Source organism: Alosa sapidissima, chromosome 1, assembly GCF_018492685.1.
Source record: "Alosa sapidissima isolate fAloSap1 chromosome 1, fAloSap1.pri, whole genome shotgun sequence".
NCBI lineage: Eukaryota > Metazoa > Chordata > Actinopteri > Clupeiformes > Clupeidae > Alosa > Alosa sapidissima.
The window spans coordinates 52,598,910-52,619,200 of NC_055957.1; the positions used below are offsets into that span (position 1 = coordinate 52,598,910).

At 42.1% G+C, this 20,291-nt stretch overlaps 1 protein-coding gene across 4 annotated transcripts in view; it reads right to left on the reverse strand.

The window, feature by feature from the left end:
* Nucleotides 1-20,291, reverse strand: part of dlgap1a (discs, large (Drosophila) homolog-associated protein 1a) — a 104,417-nt gene that overhangs the window by 58,497 nt on the left and 25,629 nt on the right. For all 4 annotated transcript variants that reach the window (XM_042071194.1, XM_042071193.1, XM_042071192.1 and 1 more), the window contains exon 2: nt 11,024-11,105. The gene's annotated coding sequence lies outside the window, so the exon portion shown is untranslated. The remainder of the gene's footprint in view (nt 1-11,023; nt 11,106-20,291) is intronic.

Consider the following 20,291-nt stretch of genomic DNA (forward strand, 5'->3'; position numbering starts at 1 on the left):
TACAATGTAGCCTACAGGTGTAAGTGACCTTTCATCAATCCAGTTGCAATGGATGAACTGTGATGAACTACCCTACTTGTGATTGTTTAGAGATTTTAAAGGTTTTACAACAATGCTACATCTTCTTTGGCTATTCTACAATCTATTCACCTTTTCAGCACCAGTAGGCTACTTTCTGTGTAGCCGCACACACACACTCAGGCATGCCAAACAAGCATACACAAAAGCTTCAAGAGTGGGGGATGGAGTAAAATTTGGAGACAAATTGAAGTGTGATTTATTTTCGCGGAACGGATGTACAGGACTGAGCGGCGGTCATATGGTGTACCGCTATGCGGTACATCTAGTTCTTACTACTCTTATAATGTTGTTTCTGCACTACAATGACACTGTTTCCACGCTGCACATAGCTGTATGTTATGTACATATCTGTTATGTATTTGTCATATTGAATATTCATATTTATTATGTTTATTATATTCTGTTAATACACTGCATATATCTATATTATTATTTCTACTATTATAATGTTACTGCTACATCTACATACATTATTCTATTTATTATATGAGATAACTGCTAATACACTGCACATATTTATATTTAATTCATATTACTCTAAACCACCTTCTGTAAATCAACTGTATACTACTGTCTACATTGCACTATATTTCTTGACCTGTCTCTGTATATTTCATCACCTTTCTATACTTTGCATCACAATGCATGCATACTGTAGCTACATGAATCACAGCTAAGATCCTTGGTTGCTATGAAGGCCAGTCGTTCTAAATGGATGGTTGCTATGGCCAAAGGCCAGTTATCTCTATATCCTAACTTTATCTTATTTTAAACATCTCTATTTTACTTAGCCTACTTCCATACAGTGAGTCCTATTAAGAAGTGGCCACTTCATTTGCGCTTACCGTGATTCATGCAGCAACATTATTAAACTAGAAAACGCAATTCCAGGGAATTACCAGTGCATGAAAATGCAAAACATATGGTGTGAAATATATTGTTAAAACAGATGATGTGCTAATTGGCAACCAACATGATGAGGTTTAATATAGTTGAAATGACTGAACTAGGTAGATGAGGTTTAATATAGTTGGAATGACTGAACTAGGTAGATGAGGTTTAATATAGTTGGAATGACTGAACAGTTAAATAGGTGGATAGTTTAAAAGGTTAATTATTTGCTAGGTAGACAAAGTTTAATATAGTTGGAATGACTGGAAAGTTAAATAGGTGGATAGTTTAAATGGTTAAATTATTTGCTAGGTAGATGAGGTTTAATATAGTTGGAATGACTGAACAGTTAAATAGGTGGATAGTGTAAAAGGTTAAATTATTTGCTAGGTAGATGAGGTTTAATATAGTTGGAATGACTGAACTAGGTAGATGAGGTTTAATATAGTTGGACTGACTGAACAGTTAAATAGGTGGATAGTTTAAAAGGTTAGCCTGAGACTGATAGGGTGCAGGTGGCCTGGCCACCTGGCCTAAGATTCTAATTGCTTAACGGCAGTCTTAATAGAGCCATCTTGTATGCTTAAAGCCTGAGACAGAGTATATAGTTTAAAAGTTAAATGTAGATATTGTAATGGATGTTGATAGACAGAAAGTTGAATGGATGTTGATAGGCAGATTGTTTAATCTTGATGGATAGTTTAATGGGTGGATGAGTGAATGGTTTGAAGAGGATGAATGGATAGAAAGTTGGATGAAATGTGTCTTATATCCTTGTAGAATGGAGAGACACAGAGAGAGTTGGCCTAGTTCAGTAGAAAGCAGTTGATACAGGTGCAATCAGTTGAACTGATTCTTTGATGGGGCCTAGATGAGCAGCTGGAAGATGATACAGGTGCAAATTAAGTTAATTACAGTGCATGAAAATGCACTGTACTGTTCTTCCTAGGCTTCTTCTTATTACAGTGCATGAAAATGCACTGTACTGTTCTTCCTAGGCTTCTTCTTATTAGAGTGCATGAAAATGCACTCTACTGTTATCCGATTTATTCTTATTAGAGTGCATGAAAATGCACTCTATTGTTACCCGATTTATTACAATGCATGAAAATGCACTGTACTGTTCTTCCTAGGCTTCTTCTTATTCTTCCGCTAACACATTTAATGCAGCTTCAACCGTTTAACGTAGAAACTTCATTCAAACTATGTTACGTAGGTCTTACTATCTAAATTATCCATCAACATCCATTAAACAATCTGCCTATCAACATCCATTCAACTTTCTGTCTATCAACATCCATTACACTATCTACATTTTTTAAACTATATACTCTGTCTCAGGCTTTAAGCATACAATATGGCTCTATTAAGACTGCCGTTAAGCAATTAGAATCCTAGGTGGCCAGGCTATATTAAACCTCATCTACCTAGTTCAGTCATTCCAACTATATTAAATCTCATCTACCTAGCAAATAATTTAACCATTTAAACTATCCACCTATTTAGCTGTCCAGTCATTCCAACTATATTAAACCTAGACTACCTAGCAAATAAATTAACCTTTTAAACTATCCACCTATCTGTTCAGTCATTCCAACTATATTAAACCTCATCTACCTAGTTCAGTCATTCCAACTATATTAAACCTCATCTACCTAGTTCAGTCATTTCAACTATATTAAACCTCATCATGTTGGTTGCCAATTAGCACATCATCTGTTTTAACAATATATTTCACACCATATGTTTTGCATTTTCATGCACTGGTAATTCCCTGGAATTGTGTTTTCTAGTTATGTCTGTAACTCTATAAAACACTTACTTTCATAAAGGAAGCACACCATCCAGCATATACACATGGAAACCGATATTTTAGGTACTTGGCCACAAACTCAAAACGTGTCTCTCTGAAGCTCTGTTCTAGAATCTTTGCTCTGAAGTCTGTTCCCGTTGCTAGGCAACATCAAATAAACGAAATGAGGGTCTTCCAGGTATTAAAGGGGATCTTGGCAACTATTTCAACGTAATAAACCCGTTTAGAAATCATTTGGATGGTTAAATGACCTGTTCCGGTGAAAATGGTGACTTTTCCCGCTGCCCCTAGCGTCCCCAGGCAGAAAACCAACCTTGCAACTAGGGATGCACGATATATCGGCAGCCGATATATAATTGGCCGATAAGTGAAAAAATGAAAATATTATTATCGGTCCGATAACAGAATTCTGGCCGATAATTTGCGCCGATATTTTTTTAAAGTCCTAATTTAGGCCTACGTATGGTCCGTCTGGCTACACTGAGCTACTTGAGCTTGGTTGGCTATACTTTTTCCTCAATATAATGTCAGCGGTGTGAATGTATTTCACCACAAAATCTGTGGATATGCGTTCATTTGGGAATCTGTGCATCTCAAAATCGTCTCGTGAATGATCCGCCATTTAACCTTACCAGAGCGGAGCTCAGTCCTATCTAGAGCCGTCTTGTGCTGGTGTGTTTGCACTTTACCGTGCTGATCGGGGAAACAAACAAGCAGACTCGTTAGTGGGACGAGTACATAAGTAGACCTAGTTCTAAGTTGTGTTTTAGTATTATATTTGCATTACGTTAGCTTGGGTTTTGTATTAGCCTACTACCTAAAAATATGCTAACCATTCCTGCTTCAGTTCCAGACAGGTCATCATAATAAGTTATTAAAACCTTTGGCCTTTCATTTCTGCTGCAGCAGGTTGTGCGCAACAGAGTAGACAGACATAAGATACAGTCTGAGGAGTTGCAGCTTTATTCAGTTACCCGCAGTTCCCCAAATCACTTTTCACAATTTTTTTTCAAGAGTAATATTATCGGTTATCGTATCGTTATCGGCCCTAAAATTCCATATCGGTGCATCTCTACTTGCAACATTGAGACTACCGTCCCGGAAAGAGAAGTGAGAAACAAGAAACTCGTTTTAAATCGTGTTTCTTACCTTGTAACATCCACATTGTCTGCCGAACTTATGCTAACTGTTTTGCTAGCTTGTAAACAAATCCATGTGCTTTATCGTTACCTTTTTCCACAGTTTGACATAGCATAATGCTATCTCCAGCAGGGGGGATATCCTGCCAAGTTTCCCTTTAAATGTGTAGGCCTACGTGTGATTACGAATGGATGTGTGTGGTTTGCAATTAGAATAAACAAGAAATAACATTTCCAATAATTTCCCATGATAAATTACATAATATTTGCACCTGCCTTCCTTGTGAAGCTCACACTAATTCCACCGCATTTATTGAAATGTAATACAACGTTGCCACCTAGCGTTCAGATGTAGGCTATTTAAGATTAACGTGACAGCTGATTATTCTGAGGTGCAACTGCGAAGGTGAAAGGTGGCAGTTACCAAATACGAGTGGGTGGTTTGCCAAATGCTGGAAACTTTTGGAATATTTCCTTTTTTTTTTAGCTTATGCACCCTCACATTGGAGCCCCGAGTTCATATATAAAATTTGGTATCGATATGTGACAGTGTTCCTGAGATATGGACGACTTCCTGTTTCAGAGCTTCGCCGCCGATTTCGTTTGGCTGTGACGGGCAAACGCTTCTGAAAATCAAAAATCCTTTCTGTAACTTTTGTGAGGCTTGGTCCAAGGATCATGTACGTCAAGTTTCGTGAAGTTCGGACCAAATCTGTGACCTGTGAAACTTTAGTTTCGCTTTCTATTCAAGGGTCAGTGACATCATTTTCAATTTCCACACTACACCGGTTCCGGCCGGACGTTCCAGAGTTGGACCGGTGGCGATATCTCAAAAGGTCTTGGAGCAGGAGCTGGCCAAAAATCGGGCTTACAGGAATAAGAAAACTTAAGAAGAACAATAAGTGTGCTGCTTTCAGCAAGCACACTTAATTAAACAACTGACGATACCCACCTTGTAATATCTATTTTTGTCTGATCACCTTATTATATGATATTCATTAGAGAAAAAAAAACATTACAAGGTCTCAAAGCTGTAGAAATGCTGTTTCCTGACTCCAAATAACATCTCCATACTGTGTTGTAAATAGATCATTGACACTTTTCAAATGATTAGGATTAGTCAAAATTTTATGACCTCCAGCTTCATCTTGCATAGTTGAGGACTGAAACATCCAATTAATTTCACGTACCTCGTTCATCTTACAAAAGCCCTATGAATAATTTGTACTGCCTACTGTGACTCATTTGTGAGTTGCCGCAGATAACATCTCCTAAATGTATGAATGTAAATGAATTTAGCATCACCAAATAATGAAGCTGCTGCCATCCAGAAGTGCCTTCATACCGAATACCGAACTTCTATCCCATAAACTATCTGCTCCACATCCTTTTACCTTTTATTGGATAAAAAGGCACCACCACAGCTTGTGTGTACCAGTCTTAGTGACCAATGACCTTTTTGCCCTGATTGCTTTGCTCTGTGCTGCCTGAATGATGGCTTGCTGTGGACGACTCAATTTGCTTTCTCCAGTGCGAGGCAGGCGTGACTCCCCAGGGTCCCCCACCTCCCCCTTCCACCATGCACATCAGCTGTGACTGCTGGATTAAAATATGGGCTTCCATGTCACACACACAAAACCTTTCATCTGCATTTGATCAAAGGGGAAAATTCAACCGTGGTGAGGAAACTCGCACAGGACTTGCTATCGCTGCTCGACACTCCACTGCGATACTGGGGAGTCGGAGGTACAAAGGGAGGCACCTTTTAATCTGCATGGTGCTGACATAAATGACTTTTGCCAACCCAAAAATGATTCGCAGGCAAGGCAAATAGAACTCCTCCAGCACAGGTAAGAAATGAAGAACTTTGAATGAAGATTCCTGGTCTCAGAACTTTACAAGATGAAATTGGAGACCCGAATACCTTAGCAGTGTATCAACATCAGAGGAGCTCTACAGCTACATTTATAGTCTCAACAGGGATTTAACACACTGAAAACCTCATAACTCATCTGAATTCGCATAGGGGACTTAACCCTTGCTTTTAAATTGAAATAATCCATAACTGATACAAAAACTTTAATCATTAATAGCATCTTGACATCTCAGCTGCCGAGGCTTTAGTGAGATTAAATGTGCTAAGTGAAGTCCATGTTACTGCTGACATCAGCTCTAAGACACCAGGAGTATGAAGAGTGAGATGTTCAATAACCAAGAGAGGCAGAAAAGGTGAATATGGAGTTATAATTAGACACCAGTTATGTTACATGCTTACAATTCATGAAATGACTCATTTTTCAGTGTTTGCTGAAAGACTATTGATCAGTTCAGCATAAAATAGGCACTCTCATCATCACCACACACTTTGCCACTTGCTGAGCAGTCTTTGGCCTCATCCACCCCCGTACACCAAAGCGTCAATCTCTGTTCTCTTGTCTTCATATCGAGATCATTATCCGTTTTTATTTTTTTTTAAAAAGAGCAGCATGCCATTATTTTATCTATAAACTTGTCTAACATGTCCTCAAAATACTGCCAATAGCAATAGCCTTCAGCTTCTTGTTCCATATTTTCAGAAGTTAGTCAGATACCTAAAATCAGATGAAAAAATATAGAGAGGTGATATGGAGAGGTGTTGGTTAAAATTTAATGAGCTGAGCTATTGCTTTCGGCAAATGGAACACCCGTTCTGAATGAGTGCCTGTCTGACCACGTGTTTCACCTTCTGGTGCACTTTGGGAAAAAATAACAGTCACCAGTGCCAAGAGTCGGTCTGTTTTCCACCACATGCTGAAAGCACTGCTCCATTTTCCTCTGCAAAAACAAATACATATATGGCATGGCTTAAGAAGGCTTCCCGTGAAATTTGCCACCAAAAGGCTTATGATTAGTCTAAATTGTCCCAAGCTTTTTGGAAACACGTCAGCGTGGAGCTTTTTTCTCCCCTAGCCGTGCTGATAGTAAGAGAATGCCAGCGATGGGTTTAGATCACAAAGAACTCACAGTGTCCACACAAAGTACAGCTAATACACAAATGATGCTGGAAATGAAAGGTTAAACATCTTGCTGCAAAACAAGAGGCAGCATCAGCATGAAAGAGGATTATTTCCTTCTGATGTTCGCTTAGGGGACCGCGACAGCCTTCAAACTGAATATGGAATGTTGCCTGGAGGCCAAAACCAAATCAGCATCCCCCTAAACAGATGTCCCCTTGTCCTCCACCTTCGCTTGAGTCCTTGGAAGACACATCGTTCGCTTCTCTCTCTCTCTCTCTCTCTCTCTCTCTCTCTCTCTCTGCCGTGCTTTATCAGATTTCTTCATCTCCACTCTGTGCTTCCCTTTCCTCTTTCCTCTCCACTGATCCGATCTCCTTCCTCCTCTATGATATCATCTCTTCTGTTCAATTAATGAGCACTCTGTCCCAGGACTCTACTCATGTCTCAATCTCATTGCTCACCCAGTCAATGCTAATGTCACTTTTACACAGGCTCCTAGCAGACTCCCCCACTAATAACTGAAAAGGCTGCAGTGTCTAAAGGTTGTTTAACATTTCCATTTTAGGTCAATACTCATTCAGCTATGAAAATATTAAGCCAATTGATGGCTATATTTGAGAGGACAGGCAGGTACGTTTCAGCAGTAAAAGGTCTAAGACTACAGTATTTTTGATTTATTTTAGGAAACCTCTTCTCTTGGTTACTCAATGATTGTTTAACAATGCAATGCAACAATATACACAGTCTGAACTGATCAAAGTGCTTGAACTGTAACAAAATAACAAAATTAATTCTAAAGTTGAAAAACGTGAAAAGGTGAAGTACAGTGTGCCAGTATGAGTGTGTATGTGTGCGCACATGCTGCACTGGCAGCGCTCATCATAATTACTTTCAACAACACAAAACACTGTCAATAGACTGAGAACAACAGATTACTTGTACATATCACTCTGCAATCTCTTCTTTTACAGTCTTCAGTAAGTCTTCCCATTTCCTAAGGCTAAAAAAAATAAGCTGTCTACAACCGATTACACTGATCAAAGAATATTTGGATGGATAGCCAGTATGGCTGCATTCAAGAATGGCTATCAACTTCCATATTACTGCAAACACCTGCAACTACGTGTGCAGAGTGAACGTAAGTGTGCAGTCAGAGCCCCACTAGCCTCGGTCCTTTATCAGCACGTGTCAGACCCTCTGTGTCAGGCCATGCGCCTCCAGATAACACACACACACACACACACACACACACACACACACACACACACACACAGACACACACAGACACACACAGACACACCGCTATCTGGATTTCTCCAGGGGTGAAAACAGCGTCCACTATCAGATCATTCTTCAGACTCCTGTACTTCCAGGTTAATCCACAGCTCCTGACTCGTAGCAGGCACTATCAGGGGCGTCCTGGGGGTTAGGTTGGCGTAACGTCACAGCTTCATGGCTAACTCCCCCCACCCCCAGCACCACATCTGCAGTCGGATGCCCTCGCCCTCTGTCAGCAGAGGCTGATCATAGAGGCGCTGAGCTGCTGAAACTCCAAATATGATGCTTGAACTCAGTGACTCTCAAACTTTTGTATGACAACAGAAAAGATGTCAAGACCATAGACAAATCCCACTTCATAAATGCTAATGATCTGCTACTGCAAAAGATACCTCTTTTGGGCAAAGATATTAAAAACCAGAAATACATCACGAGGCTCATAAAACCAGGAGTATGATTTCCTTGGGGTTTTAACATAAGTGCTGCAGCAGGAAGCAAGTCCTTTTTTATCCTCTGATTACCGGTATATATGAATTAGACAACACAATATGCAACTAATATGATGCTGCTTGGGCTCAATGTCACAAGATATACATTGTCCATAACATATTGCCTCTAAAACACCAACAGAAGGGGCATTTGCTTGCAGTTTTATCAACACTATTACACCACAATCTGTAATACTGCTGCAACAAAACGGTCTTTACATTCAGAGTAAACCCTCTTTTAAAAGTAGCAGGTCTTGGAAAGGTTAGATTTTTACAGCACCATCATCTCCTCGTCCTACAGCTCTACAGAAAGCATGGAGACAATTTATTTATCGGTTCCAGTCTTCTGCCATCAAAAATAACAGTGGCCTTCAATCTACTGTCAACACCTCTTCAGAAATGATTGGTATAGCTCTCAGGTGCCTTTCCAATTCTACCACCATAATTGGAGAAGGGTTTGTGTATAGTTTGTGTGTATGTGTGTGTGTGTTTGTCTGCTATTCCTGCACGCCACAGTTCTCAAAACTTGCCAACATTTCAGTAGGTGTGACTTTGCACAGTTTTTTCTTTTTTAACAAATCACTCTCTTTTTGCTTGCTTACAATGAGTCCTTCATACTAGCTGGCAGCCTCCCCCGGAGTGTCTTGCTCAGGGAGTATTGCATTACAATTCAACTTGTAAGGTCCTATAAAAACCTTTATTTTAACATCCGCAATCCAGACTTCCTATTATGATTACTTCATTTTCATGTAAAACACAACACATCCCTCCGCAAAGTTAACATCAAGCCTTAAAGTCTGCAAATTTCTACATAAAAAGCACAGATTGTTGCCATAATGGAAAAATGTTTTCACAAATCACCGGTAATACACCAGTAAACTTCCACACTTTGGAATTCTGAGGTATTGAATAGCCAAGTCAATATTTTAGGAAAACATATAGAGATTTGACCATGTCTACTATTGCCACATTACAATTGCCATATTACTAATTAGCATGCATATCATAAACTTTTGAACCAGGTTTCTTAATCAGTGTATGTTGCCTATATCTATGGCACACCCTCTGCCTACACTTATCATTTTTTGGAGGGGTGGGGGGTTGATTTGGAGACACTACAAAACAAGAGGGGGCCATTAACATTAGGAGTAGGCAGGGACAGGGCTGGGGTATGGGCGAGGAACAATCAGGCATCACAACAGCGTCAAAGACAAGAGGAGTTGTTTTTGTTTTTCTCTAGCCTTTATAACCAGCAAGCAGAATCGTAGACAATTTCACAGTCTCTCACCCCATTTAAAGATGTACTTAGCCACTGGCCCAGCTTTTCCAAGATGTTCCCCTAAAGGTACTGTATGTGATCATTAGTTTATAGCATATTTCTATGATTATCAATCACTGCATTTTTAAGGGATTTGCATTATAGTGACCTCCAACTTTATTGGATACTATGTTCTACTGCCTATGTGTATATATACACATGCTTAGGGTTCCCACTTTGAATCAAATGTAAAATTCCATGACTGTTCCCTGATTTTCCCTGACAAAACCCCTACATTTCCATGACCTATAATGACATAAGATTTCAGAGCAGGCGCGTAGCGTTCAATAATCTTGAATATGAATATATGGGCACGGAATAAACAAAGTAGGGCCTACCACCACCACTCAAGCAAGCAGTAAAGCTAATAAAAACTGATACAACAAAATGCCCTGATATTCCATGACTTTGCCCCAAATATGATACAAATTCCCTGACTTTCCATGTCTGGAATAGACTTTATCAAAATAAGAAATTCCAGAAATTCCATGACCCGTGGGAACCCTGCATGCTTCACTTGTATTCCAAACCCAACTTCTCCCACAAACACATTCCGGCAACAGTGCAAATGCATAATAAACTCTCAACAAATGCATTGTCATGAAATGAAAATAAGCATGGTTGGCTGACATTTTAACAGCAAAAAGTCCTGACTCAATTGAATTCCTATAGACAATCTCCTTGGCACAAATAATGCATGTGTGTGAGTGTGTGTTTTGTATTATTATGTTTTACATTGTAGGTTACATTAACATGTCCTTTCTCACACATACTGACAGTTTCACTGCAGCAAGGAATACAAATCCAGAGACACAGCAAGGAACACTCGCCAAAACTACAAAAACACAGTGACTTCCGCTAGTGCTTCATCTTTCTGACAGTTAAAAACAAAACAATTAGAAACAGCAGGCTAGGGAATGGCAGAATTCATATTGATATGCAGGGTACTTCAGGAGTGCACTTTGAATCATTCTGCAGTCAGTGTGAAAGCCATCAAGACAACACATAGAACTACTTACCCTGTTTAACTGGACATTTTAAGTTGATCTGGACTGGTGCATTGAAATCCCAGTTTATTAGCCTCCACATCAACACAGTTCACTGTAGTGAAAAGAAAACACAGAAACATACCATTGACAAAACAATACTAACAACAACAACAACAACAACAATAACAAATACAAAATGAACTGTGCAGTTGACCAGACTCTGCTAAAAATAGTGCTTTTAATAAAACTTAAATATGACTCCCTGATTTGATTCTGGTGTGTTAGTCAGTGATACAACTGTGTGAGCGACTGAAGGGAGAGATGAAGTGATGAGATTAAACCTAACACACTCTGTAAGGTTAATAAAATAACAGCAGACGTGGACTATGGCAAACAGGGCTTAGTAAAACAACAGAAATGCACTGCACTTCTGTTCATTCTTTGTGAACCAGGGCAGGTGCACATCCTTCTCTGAAAACACTGAATATCTTAAATGCAATGAAATGCTTTTTATGATATGTCTTCTGTAGCATCAGGTATATCAATGCTCCTGGTGAAGATGTAACTTAACTTAAATCACATTGGAAACACATATTTCCAAGAAAAGGACCCGCACAGTTATCCCCAGCACTGTAGTTACACAATGTTATTATACGATTTCCCTAATGAACCTCATACCTGTCCTACCCCTCCACATGTCAAATGAGATGATGGGCATGTGCATGAATCTTTAAAGGAATGTTCCAGAACTGCTTTCCCCTTTTATATTCACATCTGCTGAATCATACAACCACCCCCCACCCCCTAACAAGTCCCCAAAGAAGCGGGCACAACACACTGTGATTCCGGGTGGTACATGATGAAGATGAAGAGATAAACTGGGCGCAGGAAAGCAAAATGAATATGCCTTTGATTAAGCAGGCTGCCACTGCCTCGGGATGTTGCTGCAGTAGCAGGCGGCTTGCGAGCCTCTGCAGTGACAAGCATCATTGGCTTTGATCATTAGATGGTGCCACTGATGAGACCCAATAATGCAAATGGGTAGAGTGTCGACTGAACGTGTGTGTGTGTGTGTGTGTGTGTTGGGCATGATGGAGGGAGGGGAAACTGATTTCCTTGAAGAGCTGAAATGTCATTTCCACTCCATTGTACCGACCCACCACAGGCTGGCGAACTGATGGAGATCATTAACTGGGACAATCACTGTAGGTCAGTCACGCCTGACATATATATGGCCTCAAACACATAGAACATGAATCAACGTTGATTGATCTGGACAAGAAAAACACAGCACCGGTCCACCGTTTATACTGATGGTAGGAAGGAGGCGTCTCCATCAACACTGTGCACAGTTCAATATGGAACAGGTGTGGTAAAACTAGAGACATTTAAGCTTAAAGGAATTATCCGGAGTAAAATGCACTTTAGATCGATTTACGGATGATTGGGAGTACATACGTTGAGTTGACATCCAAATCATGTCATTCGGATGTGTTTTGAGAAAGTTCGATGTTACCGTTTTTAGTCAAAGCTCGTTAGCGTGGAAGTGAGAAGGGCATATTATTTCGCCGCTACAAAGCGCTATTTTTATACCTCTTCTACAGTTCCAAACAACATTGCACTCCGTAGTCCGTAGCACACTTGGCAATCGACTCCTACGGACTTTCCCCTAAAGATGGCAGCAAAGATGGCAACATTTCCGGAAAGGTACTGGCTTGATGAAATTCATTCTGGACTTTCTATCCGACCACATAAAGACCTCGGGATACTTCGGTTTGGCTTTAGGGACCCTCTACTCACTACCACGTAAGTGCAATGTTGTTTGGAACTGTAGAAGAGGTATAAAAATAGCGTTTTGTAGCAGCGAAATAATATGCCCTTCTCGCTTCCACGCTAACGAGCTTTGACTAAAATCGGTAACATCGAACTTTCTCAAAACACATCCGAATGACATGATTTGGATGTCAACTCAACGTATGTACTCCCAATCATCCGTAAATCGATCTAAAGTGCATTTTACTCCGGATAATTCCTTTAATGGGGAAAACATATCACTGACTAGGTAGTGGTGAATGACAAAATGACATGACCATGGCACCGCAGATTTCACTCTAGCTGCAAAGACAATTCAGACAATAGAGAAAACATGTGCAGATGCCATTATACAGTCATCCTATAAAAAACACCCTGGAGGTGTGAGGCAGCTCAGTAGTGCCCTCATCTTCTCTGTGTAGGAGACACTTCAACACAGTCAGCCTATAACATTTGCATAAACTTAATTGTCAGCCATTTGCAGCTTTTTATTGGTGTGGCTCCACTTTCAGCGCCTTGCCAGTGTAGTGGTATGTGTGTGATATTTTATGTGTATGTGTGTGTATGTGTGTGTGTGTGTGTGTGTGTGTGTGTTCAAATGTCTATGTGTATGTGTGTGTGTGTGTGTGTGTGTGTGTGTGTTCAAATGTCTATGTGTATGTGTGTGTATGTGTGTGTGTGTGTGTGTGTGTTCAAATGTCTATGTGTGTGTGTGTGTGTGTGTGTGTGTGTGTGTGTGTGTGTGTATGTATGTATGTGTGTTCTAATGTCTGTGTGTGTGTGTGTGTGTGTGTGTGTGTGTGTGTGTGTGTGTGTGTGTGTGTGTGTATGTATGTGTGTTCTAATGTCTATGTGTATGTATGCGTGTGTGTGTGTGTGTGTGTGTGTGTGTGTGTGTATGCGTGTCCTAATGTCTATGTGTGTATGTGTGTGTTTGTGTGTGTGTGTGCGCGCATTATGGACGTCGCCGGTGAGAGTGAGAGACTGATGGAGATAATGGACGAGTCCACATCCATGATGCTCCAGAGCTGGCCCTGCTCACGCGCTGACTGAGGGAATATTAAAGGAGTGACATCATGAGAAAATATGGCACAGAAGAGAAGAGCGCCCGCAGCGCCAGCAGCAGCAGCCAGCCTGATGCATGGGCCCTGCCTCGGCCCCCAGCAAATGACTGCCGGATGAGGCCGCAATATGTTCACTTCTCGGGCTTAGAGTTGCAAGCGAGTGGGCGTTCAGGATGGGATGGGGGGGTTGCTCTGGTGGGGAGGATTCCTCCAGGAAATCTCAGAAGTAGCTGAGGCTTCTCAGTGGAGTGGTTGCCGCGGTGGATACTGGAGGAACTTTGAGGTATGTGCCTTGCCCTCTGCCCGTGTCTGTGCTGGCTGTCTGTAGCCACACTGGCCCGGTCTCTCCTGTTGCAGCTCTAATTGGACACCATGTCTGAAAATATCTAAAACCCATCTCTACCCTTGGCAGTGAAACTGAGAGGATAATCAGTATGCAAGAAAAAAAAAACAATAATATGGGTAATAATTAAAAGTTAATTACATTTTAATATTCCTGAATGAGCTTTTATGTTTTGTGTGTGTGTGTGTGTGTGTGTGTGTGTGTGTGTGTGTGTGTGTGGTGGCAGGAGAGATAGCAAACATAAGTGGCAGCAGCTGCCGGGGATCATTGTGTGAGTGAAGTCAGATGCTGATAACACGCTTGGCTTCTCAGGCCACCGCGCCGCTCCACACGTCGCACACACAGACACACGCACAGACTACATCAGCACTGCAGCGATCTGTGCCACTGTTGGTTCTTGAGCTAAGTTGCTTGTCAGGGTTAATTTGACATGTTACCGCCAGTTATAAAGGAGGAAAAGAGAGAAACAAAATGCTCAAAATGAAACAAGGTGTTTGGAAACACCTTGTATAAGGTAGAAAACTATTCCTGAAAACATGTAAAAAGACCTGTGAACTATGTGGTACTGAATTAAGTTAGAGCATTAAACAGAACATCGTCATTTTGTGTGCTTTTGGTTTGGGAGGGGGTTCCAGAAAAGGGGTATTGATGATGCGACGATGAAACCTAATTTAATAAACATATACATGTTTTTATTCATTCAGATTTGTCTAGGTGGTTAATGACACCTTTTTTTTGTGGTGTGACAAATTCAGAACACATATCTATTTTTGGTGTACAGGAGCTTCAACAGGTTTTTCTTAACTGTCGAAAGAGAAAAAAACATGATGAATTCATACTCTGAAGGTGATTTAGCTTTGGATTGAAGCAATGAAAGATTCAATGAATTCCAATCAGTCTAAACTGCTTGAAAGCCTACAATGTTCCCTACAGCACTGAAAAGAGGACTTAGAATCTACAGGGAATTCCTCCGAAAATCCCACAAATGCACCAATTTAAATATTCACAGCAGTTTTCTCCTATTGTTTCCCTTTTTCTTGAGAGTGATCATACTCTCAGTCATGCCAAATCCCCCCCTCCAACACTGTAACACACACCAAGCACACACTGTTCCCACCGTGATCTTCCCATGAGAACCCCGCGCTTGTGCGGGAGGAGTGCTGCTCTTCCTCTGCTCTGAAGGAGGACTCAGACTGGGAGAGAAAGCAGAGCGCGCAAAGCCCACAGCGAGTGGCCATGCTGGCAGCGCCAGCCTCGAACAGATGTCTCCCTGCCAGGGCTGCGTTTTTGGTGCGCGTTGTGGGGGAGCAATGTGGATTATGTGGTGCGTGTGAAAAGAATGACTCCCAGGGATTTTCATCAGCGGAGGCTCGGCCTTCGACCCGCTGTGCACGATCCCTCAAATCTCCTCATCCAACTGCCACCGAACGACTTGCTCACAGAAGATGTTACCAAGTGTGTGTGTGTGTGTGTGTGTGTGTGTGTGTGTGTGTGTGTGTGTGTGTGTGCACAGTAATGACAAAGCCTGTGCACAATGAACATACTGGGCTAATGGACCATGAAATTCAAACACAAAAATGCACATAAGGAATCTGCAACCATCTACATGAAACAGACAAAAATCGGAGTGTGTGCCTGTGTGTGGATGGGTGGGGGGGGGGGGTAGGTGGAGGGTATACAGCAGCATAATGCAGTCCTTTCAATACATGCGGTGGAAGCCAGGCATCCACTGAAGCACCTCTGACATTTGTTTGTGTTGATAACCTTTCTGGAGGGCCACCATCCTACTGGGTGCACCCTTGGGGCTGCTTCCTGACAACAGTGGCACGAGGCCCCACAGCTGTGGGTGTATGCTGGGTTCATGTTTATCCTGAGACTCAGGTGAATCATGCGCACATCTTGAGCAATCCATTAGTCCACCACCCCCCACCCCCCCCCACCCCCCGTGCTAATGACCTGGCATGAGTCACACTGTAATAACGGATGCAATTAAGCCGAGGAAGCGATGATGCCTGTTCACCATGTGTTATTGGCTTATTATCACGAGGTTCACACTAACAAAATGATTCCCTTTTAAAGCCAAAAACCTGACATTAGATTTCGCTTTTTCTGTTTTTTTTTCCCAGAGCCGACTAATGAAAGCCAAAATGATAGCCTTGGGGATAAGGTCTCCATAGCTGTGTGACTAGTTCATTTCTGTATTAAAAAAAAATGTTTTCCAAAGAGTGCTTTTCTGTGGGGGGGGGGGGGGGGGGTTAGGCATGCTATAAATTATTTATATTTTAATTTTTAATTTCCTTTCATCTCCACTTGTGCTTTGAGATGGGACTGGTACAGTAAATGGACGGCTGTTGTGCTCTGTGTCTGGCAATGCAGAAACTGTGCTGCAAATTTGCACTACACGTCCACAGCTGAGCCCAGAGATAAAGCAGCATCAGTGACTAGTGACACAGAGGGCTAGCGGACGAGCAGTTAGCACTGCTTCAGCCACTCTGAGAGTGGGCGTAGAGGCAAGAGACAGACTGAATGGGAAACAACAGAGAAGATAAAAACAAGTCGTGAGCGTATGTGTGTGGATGTATGAGACAGAATTGAAGTGTGGCTTGGAGAGGTGTCAACAGATGACAGGAAATGTCCCCTCCGGGAGGAGGAGGAGCGCTCTGATTCTGGGATCAATAGCGCTCTCAGCCGGAAGACTCCCGCTGAGAGGGGTAGGTTAAATGAGAGGGAGGGAGGGAGAGAGAGAGAGGGAGAGAAAGAGACAGGGAGAGAGAGAAGGCCCGTGCCAAGGGAGGGTGTCAGGTTGGTAAGTGGGAGTGTGACCAGCAAGAGGCCTGTGCAGGCAGGCAGTGCCAATCACACTTTCAGCCGAGCAAATGGGAGCCAGTGGGTTTGAACCTGGCCGCAGAGCCAGATTGCTCATAGAGACACCAGAGCCCCTGATACCACGGTAACGGCAGAGGGCCACACGGGCGCCCAATCCCCTGCACAGCCAGGGCTCGCTCTACCACATCTCTAGGTTCATCTCCACCCGCACAGACACACATAATTAAAGTGGGGCTAGAATCCCTGGAAAGCTGGAGAGGGATTTCAGGTGAGCCAGGTGCTTCACAGCTGCAACTCAGCACATGGAGCTTGACTCGGCTAAAAACACAACAGAGCCGACAGGGATAGGCAGGCGAAAACAACACTCACAAATCCCTGTGATCCCCGCCCCCTCCACCCCTCACGCACTGACGCCAGTGAGCAAGACCAGGCACAGTTTCTTATAGATTAGATAGATTTTATTGAGGCCGGCAAACATGGTCTTAGGACTCATGGTAGCAGTTATAGGTTAATGATTTATTGGAAAAAAATTAAAGCTGCGATAAAAGATGAGCGTCAGGTGTTTTATTAACAAACCGAGAATGAGAATGTCTTGTTATACTGAGATTTGCAATGATTGTTTATTACACAATAAAGCACTTACATTGACTGCGTTTACATGTGCTTCAGTATCCTGGTTATGATTGGGATTTTGAAGTATCCTGGTTTTGTCTGCTCATGTAAACGTCATATCCCGATGTTTCAGAACCCCGGTTTATCCCAGGTTTGACAAATCCGGTTATGCTAGTTGGAGTACTGGATACTGGCTACACCTTTTCCCGGACAGTGGCTGGCTACATACATACAACTTCATCGATGGTAACTGGGATACTGGTATTCATCAATGTACAGGGATATTAATGAGCAGGTTTCCTGAATATGATCAACATTGGGATAAGCCTCAAAACAGGGATACTGAAGTGCATGTAAACACAATCAGTCCGGCCCGGAGTGGGTAATCGGGAGAATTGGGAGAATTCAAGGTGGGCCGCTTCACTTTTGGGCCGGTCGAGGGAAAAATATTGGCATTTGTCACGTTAATCTATCTTCTCTTAAAGTTGGCTACACACGTTCGCATTCTATGCCTAACACCGCAGCCTCTGCATGGGTTGTTCTCCCCTCCCAAGAAGAGTTAATTGGTTGGGTCCATATAGCCCGTCTTTCCTAAAAAGTTTTCTCAGATACCAGCCGGGCCGGCCCTACCCTTTACTGTCTATGGCCCTACCGTAGTGATACGCGTCAGGGAGGATGAATGGTAGAAAGATGCCATGAGGGACTGAAAAGGCCAGGTAAAAAAGACGAAAAGTATTGGAGGGAAATGCTGCCAAATGTGCCATGCTTCCAATTTTTTTTGAAGAGGACAGACATAAGTGGGAGCTGACCTGGAGTGCATCACTTCAATATCTGACAAAAGGACCCTGAACAAACTGATCAACATCTTGGACAATGAGTGTCATCCACTCCACAGCACTATTGTTAAGCAGAAGAGCCTGATCAGCTGGAGACTTCGCTCACTGCCTTGCACAACAGACAGACTGAGGAAGTCATTCATCCCCAGGGCCATTGAACTGTTCAATGCATCACTTAAGGGAAGAGGAGAAATAGACTTCTCCGCATAGTCTGTCTGCCTCTTCACCACCTCCATGTCTTGAACTGTCTGTCCACTAGCCATTTTACCATTGTCTTCTGCCTCACTGTTTGCGTACTTTATTAGCACATATGCACAACCCCTCCCTCCATGCCACAGCCGAACTGTGACCACACTTATACCTTTCTTAATATAGTTATTTATACATAGATATATAGACTTTATTTTTGCACTGTTGCACTGATTGACTTACTCATTTGTACCATCACCATGACACTCATTCACAAAGAGCACCTTACCTTACCTTACGCACAGGCTCAGTCCCTGCTTCAGTCATTGCAAGCGCACCTGATTGATTAATCACCCACTATGTGGATACTGTTTTTTTAGAATTGATTTAGATTAAGTTTTATTTAGTATAATTTGTGTTTTAGTATATTCTTTATCTTCTACAGTCCTTATTGCTTAGTTGTGTTTTTATATTTATATTTAGCCCGAAATTAACTATGACTATAGGGACAAGTAGAAAGGATAATAGAGTTAACCATATGAATTAAAGTTATTTTATGGAAGAAAGAACAGTAGGCTTTGACAGCAGTAGGCTACATGATCAACCTATATGGCTTGTTTGCTCAGAAGTGGGTGTAGTAAAGGAGCAAATCACCAAACAACAACATGATAGCTGACCCATGCAGAAAAAAACATGTAAACAATACAGTAGTTCAATATGCCTCTTAGTGGAATTGTGGGATACATTTCAAATGCTTTATTTCTTCCTTCCTGTTTTTGTTAACTTATCAACCTATCCTTGTGGAATAGTGGAATATTAGCCTATAATAAAAACTACAGGATAGTAAGAGTTGAAATGTTGCCTTATTTATCCAATTTCCACCACCACTAAAAAAGTGGGCCGGTCTTGGGCCTGAAACTCCCGGACTGAAAAGTGGCCCCACTCCGGCCCTGCAATCAGTGACACTGCCTGTAAAACACCCCCCCCCCCCACACACACACCTCCCAACACACACATACACCCTAGGCTACCAGTGCCCCTCGCCCTACATTACAGATGAAAAAAGTTCCCTCTTGCTGAGTATAAATCCTGGGATACCCTGAATACTTCATTCCAGGACAGCTTGTCACACAACCATTTCTAATATAGTAAATGGCCACATCTCACATCTGCCACGGGGCAGCCAGTTACTTAAATATGTCAGAAATACCAGTGCTGGTCCTGGATTATATTCCTAATCCACGTATCAGATGTTGGCTTGCTGTTTTTGGCCACAGCATTGCTGCACGTCCACATCAAAATGTGCCTCATCACAACATAAACAGACCTGCCCTGCGAGATAGACCAGCAACCATGAACCGTAGGCATCCCCATAGCTATGCCATTCAGGCTGTCACACCTTTCAGGTGCCCCAGAGGTTATGTGACACCTGCTGCCATGAGTTACCATCACTCCTCAGAGGAGGTTCACTCAGTCTGCCTCTGCCATCGCATTCTCTGCCATTTGTCTGCCTGGCTCCAATCCCACCCGCGCCAGTACAGAGACACACACCACTGTATCGCTTTCACCCAGACACATTTCAGCTACTTACTTACTGCCTTTCTATAAGCTGTCTG